We start from the raw sequence: 11,304 nt of genomic DNA on the forward strand, positions 1-11,304 counted from the left end.
TCAGTATTCAGTATTCAGTATCTATATCATGTTTAGATTATTTCATTGCTTTATTGCTTTGTTCAGTTATATGTTGTTTCAGCTTTACTCTATCCTGCATGCTCAGTACCTTTCAAGTACTGACGCATACGTGCGCTACATCTTCTCGTGATGTAGGTTCAGGTTCTCAGCATCCAGATCACGCTTAGATCGGTTCTCGATCTTCAGTTCAGCAGCATCAGTGGTGAGTCCTCATTCTTCGAGGACTAGTGACATGTTTATCTTTATTGCTTTTAGTCTTCAGTTTCTGTTTTGCTAGATCTAGTTGGGGCATGTCCCAACATTTCTAGTCAGTTTAGAGGCTTATTTCAGACATAGTTAGATTCAGCTTAGTATTTTGAGTTTGATATTTCTTTTGTATTAAACTCTCAGATTTGATATATTCAGTTATAGTATATGGGTATTCCCCATCTTTTCAGATCTATTTATGATTTAGCTTCCGCATCAGTTTATTATCTTTAGTATGCTCATGATCATGCCAGCAGGGTTAGCTTGGGATCACTTGTGGTCCTAGGTCCCGTGTCCGCGTCTCTGGGGTAGCTCGGGGCGTGACACAAACACTCCCAACTTAACCCTCACTTGCCTAAGCAAGTTTGATAGATTAATTTCACCTAGCTAGGTTACTAAGACTTCTTTAACATGCAAGCAACTTTCATACAAAGTGCTTTGAATAATTCAAATCAAGACAACATTGCCTCTAGAATTGACTCTTCAATTAACATAGAACAAATTAAAAACAATCATATCATCAAGTAAAGATGTTGAATATATCACTAAGTTTACATTACTTATGTCATGCCTTCACTTTTTAAGAAAGATGACCCCTCAAACATTCATTAGATATCACAATTTTTAGGGCATATGAATGAAATAATATCACTCACTCTTAGAAGAGAATTTATATGCATACAAGGTTTAACAATTAACATTGGCTTGCCGTTAGTTGATATAGTCCATTGACAAAAGAGATATAAACATGGGATCAAAAAATCTTTATGTAGTTGTAATGTCGGATAAGGGATAAATATAAATTATTTGGTAAAAATAGTGGCTACTCTTTCTATGTATATAAAGACTTTCACTTATAACAATTACACTTTTCCCTTTAGGTGTTCATGTTCAGTTTAGTTTAGATTTTTCAAATATCAAATCAAATTATTTGTGTCAAATTTTTTAATTTATAGACCAAAGCAATTATTAATAAAACTCGGGGGTTTTAACCTTGGAGAATTTTGGGTTTTTTTTCGATTTCTTCTAATTTTTGAGTTTTTGCGGTAAATTATTCATATAAACATATAATTATTAACTTGTAATCCAAATATTTCTTTAGTTCTACCAAAATATAACTATCTAAGGTGTTTCTTTTAAAAAGTAACACAAAATATGAGATGAGTGATGACACTAAAATATTCAACAAAAAATAATATTGATATCACATAAAATAAATATTGCAAATTAATAAGTCATAATAAAAATGATCATAACTTAAGAGTACTAAATCATGCTAAAATAAGTCTTATAAGTATTAATTACATGGTTAAACATTAAGAAAAAAATAAAATTAGATTATGTATTTTAAATGTCTAATACAATGTAAAACTAAAGAACAAATATTCAACATTATTGTCATTCTTAGTGTTGAATTAGTTATTTTGTTAACATTAGTATTGATTTGATTTTGAATTGAGCTTTATTAGAGTTACTAATTTATGAAGTATAACCTTTATTGGACAATTTAAAATTCTAAGTCTAAAAAAAAACTGAAATAATATGTTAAAAGATAAAAATTATGAAAAAGTATAATAAATATTTAGAAATTATATCAAAGTAAATACTTTTATGTATAAAATAAATTTCAAAAATTATATATAATGTAGGGTTGACTTTTTTTAGTTTAAACCAACCCAACCCAATTATAGTCGAAGTTATTTTTAAAATACCAAACAAAATCATTAATCAGGTTTATTTCTTAATTGACTCAATTTGCATTGATTTTTGGTTCAATTTTATACACCTCTATTTCCCTTATGGCTGCCAATTTCAACTCTTCTTTACATATATATATATATATATATTTATATATTTATATATTTCACTCCCTTTCTCTTTAACCATTCACCCTATTTGTTCCATACATCATTAGCAAGAACAATTTGTTTCATCTGTACATTTTTTCAGTTTTTTTTTTTGGTCATCATTCTTAATAAAGGAGGCTTTCTTCGGGCATTCAAAGGGGTATTTTCGTCATTTTGCCTTAGGCTTTCTTTGGATTTTCAAAGGGGTATCATGCCATTTTCCTTGTGGATATCCAAAAGGGTAAGCTGGTAATCGCCCCTTTTTCGTTCTTTCTTGTGTTGCCACCTATTTCATACTTCCATCTACAGTCACTTTTTGGGTCGCAGGTTGCCCATGTGGTCCGGCTCGATTTGACCCGACCCGATCCAATATATTATTTTTGAAAGAAAAGATAAACTACAGATTAAAAAAAAGGGGGAACAATTACAAAGTAACTGTCCCAACGTAAAGAAACTCATTTTTTATGGCTTTATCTAACGCTTCTCTGTGAACAAAAGGAGAGAGTAAGAAAAAACCAAGAAAATAAGACTGAAAAAACAAGAAAATACTTTCTTTCTTCAGAAGAAAATCAACAAACAAAATTGACATTTTGTTTGTAAAACGTAGCCTTTGTTTCCTAGTGATTCAAAGTGTGACTGTGGAGCAATTCATTTTTGGTAGCAAATCAAGGGCATCCGCTACAAGTATAAGATACACAACTCGTTGGTTTTGCTCAATATATCTTACATTGGTATCAAAGCCAAGATTAATTATTCCATGTTTGAATAATGATTGAAATTCTATGATTGAATAAATTGAGAAATTTGAAATCTGATTATAAATATGTTTATTGTTGTCCATTAACGATCTGTTTTCTTTTGATTACTCGATATTTCATTATGAATAGGAAAAAGAGAAAAGATTTACTAACCTGAGTATTTTTTTTCTTCATTGTGATTTTTTCATGAAAATTTTGTTGAGATTTGTTTTTGTTGTTTCACAATTTTTTCTCCATGGAAGTAATGAGAGAAGATGAGTAAAATTTCTAAAGATTTATAATATATGTTGAAAAGAAATAGACTTTAAGTTGGATAAGGACTTGAAAAAGGTCAAGTTATGTTTTTTTTATAGTAAATAAAAAAAATTGAAGAGAGTTTAAGGTACAAAATTAAGACTGGGCACCGGACCGGTATCATTCCGGTCCGTTACGGTCCGATAGTCTAGTGGACGGAACGGGACACCGTGAACCGTTACTCGAGATGGGACGGAACCGAATATTCATCCCGATAATCTCGATCCGGTTTATCCCGATAAATTTTGATTTCGGTCCGGTTCGGTAATCCGATTAATTATTTTTTATTAATTAATTTATATTTTATATTATATATATAAAAAAAATAAGGGCATAAGGCTTAAATTTTCAGCTTCAAAAGTTGACTCATTTCTCCCTTTTTTCTGAAAAGTTCTACTGCCTGCCCCCTTCCCACTGCCCCCAATTTTTTCAATGTCTCCAATCTCCAATTTCCATTTCAACGTCTTTAACTCTCCATTTCAACGATAATATTTTCCAACACATTATATATACTCCCTTTCTTTATATTTTTAATTACAATTTACATATTTACAGACCAGTAACAATTAGCAATTATTAATTTCTCTCAATTCTCAATCTTTCTCAAAGTTTGGAGGAGGAATTATCTTCAAACTTCAAGTTTTGACAACAATTTTTCAATTTTCGATTATAATCGTTTGTTCTTTACACAAACGTTTGGTAACTTCGTTCCACTCTCAAATCTTATATTTATTTTTTGTATTTATTATTTGTAAGTTTTTCTTATTATATTTTATTTGCTCTTGTTAAATTTCGTATTTTATAATTTTATATCATGGAGTCTTCTAAAAAAAGTGGTAAAGGTAAAATAGGTGTTACAAGAGTAAAAAATATGTGTATAAGAACTAATAAAGGTTCTAGTTCTTCTAAATCTAAAGTTCCTCTTGTTAGAATAAATACGGATGAATTTACGCATGTGAATGAAACTAGTTTTTCTCGTCCCGGTCTTATATAATTTAATTCAGATAGTCCTATAATTCTCCATGAGCTTTATGAAAGACAATATAGTAATTATCAAGAAAATGAAGAAGTAGAAATTGATGAAGATGAAGAAGTAGATTTAGATGATACACCGGCTAGTCCCGCCCCAATAGTACTGAAGTTCCACCACAGGAGGACAATCCTCCGATTGGAACTAGTCGTCCTCCTATTATTCCAATTAGGAGCAAGACCAAGGTAGAACGTACTAAAAATCACATGTGTGGAAATTTTGTTATTTGAATGATGAAAAAACTTTTAGTATATGCAATATTTGTAAAAAACAATTTAAATATATATCCGGTGAGTGTGGAGGTTCAACGGGGGGATTAAAAAGACATTTGATTGACAAACATAAGAAAGAGTGGTTTGCATATTTATCTTCTCTTGATGTTAATGAAGATTCTAGCATTGGAGCATCGGTTAGAGGATCAAATATGGTTCAAGGTGAATTAAATACTTCGAATCCAAGTGGTCCTCTTACACATCGAACCTATAATAGGGATCGTGATCATGAAAATTAAAATGGTTGTTGTTTGTGGTTTACCATTTAGTTTTGGAGAACATCCGAATTTTATTGCATATATTCGTGAGACATATAATCCTAGTTTTATTGGTTTATCAAGAGGCATGGTAAAAAGAGATATTTTTGAATTTTAAGAAAAATATTATCAATATTTGCGTGCCTATTTTGAAATAATGGATTTGTAAAGTTGTTGTTACCACTGATATGAGTCGTAGTCCTAATGATTTTGATTATTTAACTGTTACTGCGCATTGAATTGATTATAATTGAAATTTACAAAAAAGAATTACTGGTTATAAAATTTGTCAACAGAAAAAAACTGGGATGTATATTGCTACTACTGTGTTGGATATTTTAGATTTTTTCGATTTTTGCGATAAAGTCATTAGTATTACTTTAGATAATGCTTCTGCTAATTTAAATGCTATTAATATGCTAGAACCTAGACTTTGTCCAATTTGTAAATATGCTTTCCATGATAGATGTGTTGCACATATATTAAATTTGGTTGTTAGTGATGGTGTGAAATTATTTGAAAATAGTTGTGATAAAATTGATAATGCTTGTTTTTTTATTTTTAATATGAATAGTAGTAGTAGACTTAATCGATTTCAAGAGCTTTGTAATGCATGTCAACATCCATTTAGGAAAGTTGCAAAGCATGTAAAAACTAGATGGAATTCCTTTTATGATATGCTTGAAGTTGCTTATGCATATAGAGTATCTATTACGATGCAATTTAATTCTCATAATGTTTTTTCTGATTCAAAACTTAATGATAGTGATTGGGAAGAAGTAAATGAACTTAAAATATTTTTGAAATCATTTTATGATGCTACTAATTTTTTTTCTAGAATGTATTATCCTACTTTTTCTGAAATTTTAATACATGTATGTGAGATTTCATCTCTCTTTGCTGAATATAAAACAAATGAACTATTTGCAAATCCTATTGAAGTTATGATTTCAAAATTTAAGAAATATGTTTTTCCTATCCCTCAAATTTATTTAACTGCAATTCTTTTCAACCATGAATATAAAGAATATGGTGCAAAAGCTTTAGTTGAATGCATTTATCAAAATTTAGATATTCAACCAGATGAAGAATCTGATTTGGTAACATGTCAAAATAGTATAAAATTACTTGCTAAAGAAATATATGATAAATATTGTTCCTTAGACAATGTTGAAAATCCTCAAATGTCTATGCCTCAAGTAGGTGTCCATGGTAGAATGAAACATAAACTTGGTCTTGATTCTTCTAATAAATGTGAATTTGTTAAATATCTTGAACATGGTTCAGATAATATTACAAACGAGGAAGGTATACCACAACTTCTGAACAAGTGGAGTGCTCGTGGAACTCAATTTCCAAAACTTAGTAGGATGGTGAAGGACGTGCTTGCAATTCAAGGATCATCAGTAGCTTCGGAGGCAGCTTTCAGCGTGGCAAGATTTCAAATTGGAGACTACAAATATTCGTTAGCAGAAGATCGTTTGGAGATATCGGTGTTGTTTAGAGATTGGATAAATGTTGAGCGGAGATATCTAGGACTTCCAAAGTTAAGTAGTCAATATGAACTTTTCATAGATTCACCCATTGGATATGATAGTGATGACGACATGGAACTTCAAAATCGTCAACGAGCTTTACCAAGACCAGTAGTTGATAACAGTCAATCTATAGCTGAGTTAGAGAAAGGCTTTGTAGGACGATACAACTATTAGTATTACATTCGAGGCTTAGTTGAAACAGAACCCTTCCTAGAAGATGACTGCGTAAATTAGGAACTCTACTAATAGTTGTAAATTGTAATACAAATTTGAATAAATTGAATTGATATCTTCTTTAATTTGTGTCTTTGTTATATACTTTTATTTTTATTTAATTTTTTAAAATTACAAACTTAAGTTATTTAAATTACAAGTTATAAGTATAACTTATAACATATTAATAAGTAATAACTTATAAACTTCAAAAGATTCAAATTTAAATCTTGAAAACTTAAGCTCAATTTCTTTTTAAAAAAACTTTATTAAACTTAACTTACAAACTTAATAAGTAAAAGTTAAATTTAGAAAAATAAAAAAACATTCATATTTTCGTGATTCAAAATAACTAATTTTTTTTTGAAATATGTGTCGTCCTGTCCCGGTCCGTTTCGGTTTCGGCACGGTTCTATTCCGGTCCGATCCGATACCATCTCAGTATATAGTGGAACGAGACGAAACCGAATATTCATCTGGTAATCCCGATACCGGTCAATCTGTCCCGTTACCGATTCGTTCTGGTCTGGTGCCCAAACTCACAAAATCATGTGCATGCCATTTTTTTTTGTTAAGGATTAAAAAGAAAAAATAAAATGGTCCCACAATTTTTTTTTAAAAAAGAACGTGTGAACCTTTTCTTTTTTTTGTCCTTTTCTTTAAGGATTAAGGAGGAAAAAATGGTCCACTATTAAAATTAAAAAAGAAAAGAAAAGGGAGTTACTTTTTGCCCTTTTCTATTAAGGATTAAAAAAAATGGTTTCATTTTTAAAAATAAAATACTTGTACCCTTTTCTTTGGAATCATAAAGTACGATTTTTTTTTACTCAAAATAGACAATGAATTGGTAGTATTTTTTTCAGTTAATAAAATATTTATTTTTTATTTACTTTAACATAAGATTTTTCAAGTGGTCAAATCAGATTGTGGTTGACTTTCAATTTTTTTTAAAGGCCATGAGTTATCTTCTTTACTTAATGAAGAATAGTGACCACTTGTTTTGACTAGATTAAATTTTAATTATGTGTATTAAAATTGGTTTTGATAAATTCACTTAGTCCTTATGTTCCTTATACGATTCCTTGTCTCCTACGAGAAATTTGTGACATATGTTGTCACATTAAATAGTATTAACCATGTTTCCGTTTTTATTCTCATTTCAGATATGACTGAACGGGAACATGCTCAAAATACTCCAAGTGGGAGTTCTCAAAGTAGAGCAAAGGTACAAGGTAGAAGAGCAAGTCGCCGTAAGACACATTTTCGAGGGCGTGAAATAATACAAATTGATGTCCCAAGGGTGACTAAAAATCTATCAAGGAATCAAATGGCCATTTGAAGGGAGAAGAGAATTTTTTTAAAGAGTTTAAGTCTTTGAAGATGTCCCCTAATATTTCAGCACGTGATTTTATTCACCTCTTTGAAATAAAATGGGCTAAACGGGTTGATTATAAGGAGATTTCATATTGGAGAACCTTAGCTTATTTAACAGACGCTCTGTGAACCTTGGGGAAGTAGATTGACTAGTGTTTATCATGACATTTGGCCCAGTCAGCCTTTTAGGAGGTATATTTGTTGTCTTGAAGACTTGTGGGAGGATTTTAGTCTTTAAAAAGATTAGTAATTTGTTATTGCTTATTTATTTTTCAACATATGAACTATGTAGTTTTTTTTTTGGGAAAAGAGTCTGAAAAACCTCCAACTTTGGCCGAAATTGCTGATACGATACCAAACTTTATGGAGGACCTTTTACCCCCTGCACTATTTAATAGTATATTTTAAAGGTATATATGTGCCCGCATGGACACATTACTATTTATAATTATGATGTCCACGTGGACACATATATACCTTTAAAATACACTATTAAATAGTGTAGGGGGGTAAAAGGTCCTTTCCACAGTTCGGTATTGTAATAGCAATTTCGACCAAAGTTCGGATATATTTCAAACCTTTTTCCCTTCTTTTAAAAATAATAATAATTATGTTATTAGACTTAAATATTCTTGTTTTTAAAGTCTTTTACTATATTAGGATACATATTAAGAAATTATATTTGAATATTGGTTAAATGTTTAGTTTGTAGATGATGATTGGATGCATACATGTCTTTTCGATTTTACATTAAGTATGAAATCTTTATGAGAATTGATTTGCTTAAATGTGTATGTCGTAGGCATAATTAATTAAAAAAATTTGCCTTATTATATCTCAATAACTGACATGACATCAAAAAGTATCATTGCCGACTTAAACAAATGTGAAAAACTTAGCAGTGACAGTTACGACATCTGGAGTCATAAAATATGGTATGTACTGGAAGAGAAAAATGCTCTGAAAGGTATAAATCATGTTTTGAATCAACCAGAAGAGGGTAATTCTGCACAACACAAAAGCGATCTTGAAGCTTACAGAGCTTGAAAAAAAACTAATTCCATTGCACGTGGAATAATAGTTAGTTTTGTGGTTGATGACCTCATACATGAATGTGAGGAATTCCCAACTGCTCATTCTATGTGGGCACATCTGCGAGGAACGTATGGGGTACGTCTGTAACCCGCCTACGATAGTTGACTATCAAGTTTGATACTTACAAAAAGTGTCATGATCTGAATATCAAACAACACCTAAGGGTGATGTCAAACATGATAGCTCAACTCAAGAGTATTGGCCATTTTCTTTCAGATGAGCAACAAGTTCAGGCAGTGATTCAGTCTCTTCCCAATAATTGGGAATATTTGAAGGTTAACTTGATCCATAATGATAGCATCAAAACTTTTTCTGATGTTACCCGTCATGTTGAATTTGAATATGAGCGATTTGGTGCTGCTAAAGCTGCTTCTAATGCCTTTGTGGCAGAGTCAATTGGTACAAAATCTTCAGGTTTCAAGTGCAAGAAGACTTGAAAAAGAAATGGGAAAGACAAAGAGATTGGAGAAGGACTCTCTAAGAAAAAGAAGAAGCCATATTCCAAGAAAGGAAAATGATTTTTCAAAAAGAGAGACGAGTAAAATGAAGTGCTACAATTGCCAAGTATTGGGGCATTTTGCTCGTGCATGTACCGAGCCTAAAAAGGTAGCATTTCTAAACGCATCTCTAAGTGCTACATATGTTTCTAGCACTTCTTTACTAACTGAATCTTATCCTATGTGGATTGTAGACTTAGGATCCAACGACCACGTTAGTCGAGATAGAGAGGCATTTGTGGTGTTTCGTCGAGTTTCATCTAAATCAAGGTGGATCTACGTAGGAAATAATGATAGGCTGGAAGTCAAAGGTATATGCATTTGCAAAGTGGACTTGCGTGGTGGCCGTTCCTTGATGTTGCATGACGTCCTATATGCTCCAAAGATTCGACGAAACTTAGTATCTGTGTCTATTCTTTTAGACGTTGGTTTTGATTTATTTTTTAGTCGTAATGGTGTTAGAATAATTCTAGATAATGTTTTATATGGTTTTTGTAAAACCCCAGAAATTTTTTGAGCTAAAACCCGAACCTTTCTTCGTAGTGAGTGAGATTTTTGCAAGGAATTAAAAATTTCTTAAGTGTTAAGGTCATTAGATGTAGCACCTTGAGTTCCAAAAAGAATTAAATTGGAAATAGCAAAATCTGAAATTTTGCAAGTTAAGCTAAGTATGAGTTTTGGGTCGACTTCAAACGACCATAACTCATAGCTCAGGATGATTTAGGTGTACTACCATATACCGTAGGGAATATCTTTGAATTGTCTTTCCAACGCCGCTGAGTTTGCTAAGTTTTGAGGTTGGATGAGTGAGATATGACCTTTTGAAGTTACGTTGCCCAGTTAAGAAAAGTCAAAACCGGAAATAGTATGGGATATCTTGGTCTTTTCCTTATTCAAACAGATTGTATTCTTTTTTAGTAATATTTTAGAGGTTTAATCTGATTAGGTTCAGTTTTATAGTCCTAGTTTATGCCTAGGGTTTTAGTTGAGAGTTCAAGAAGAGAAAAGAGGAGAGGATCAAAGCGTTCGTCGAGAGTCTTGCGTTTTGTTGCGGATTTTCGCCATGGGTTAATCCCTAAGAGGTATGTAAATTGTAAGCTTCCATAGTGTTGGGTTCTTTCACCCACATGCCAATCATGATTTATTCAGCGTAATTTCATTCTTGAAATTTAAGGATTTAAGTTCTTGATGAGTTCTTGAAGTTTCATTAAGTTTTGATGTAAGATTCTACTTGTGTCAACTTCAAATAACCATATCTCTTAGAATATAAAGAGTTATGTGAGCCATAACCTATCAAATTAAAGGTATTTGAATCTACTTTCCAACGCCACCAATTTTGCGTCAATCCAATTTATGAGTAAAAAGTTATGACTATTTTAGTAACCTATACAGTGCTGTTACGAATTAGCCGACTGGAAAATATTAAAAAGAGTCATTTTTGTCTTTTTAACTCCAAGAAAACTATAAACGAATTTCTTGACTAATAAAGGCTCAAAACAATCAGATTTTCATCTTCACTAATGAAAATCATAATTCTTGGCTATAGAGATTTCAAGAAACTAATTCAAGAATCTCAAGAAAGGTTTTCTTGATTGTTTACCTTCAAGCTAGGGTTTCAAGGCTTCTAATCTTCTTCAAGATATTTCAAGATTCTTAAAAATTCTTAAAGAATCTTATTCTCCTAGGTATGTAAGGCTATCATAGTATTGGACTAGTTCGTCCTCACGCCCTACATCTACTTTCAAATCAGTAAAAGAGAAATCTAGGATTCTACCCCTAGATTTGAGTATTCTTGAGATAAGTTGATTTTGAGTTCCTGAGTTCATGTTTCTTTTAAAAGTTCTATTCCTAATTATCGAATA

This window comes from Solanum tuberosum, unplaced genomic scaffold (assembly GCF_000226075.1).
Source record: "Solanum tuberosum cultivar DM 1-3 516 R44 unplaced genomic scaffold, SolTub_3.0 scf00245, whole genome shotgun sequence".
In the NCBI taxonomy this organism is placed as follows: domain Eukaryota; kingdom Viridiplantae; phylum Streptophyta; class Magnoliopsida; order Solanales; family Solanaceae; genus Solanum; species Solanum tuberosum.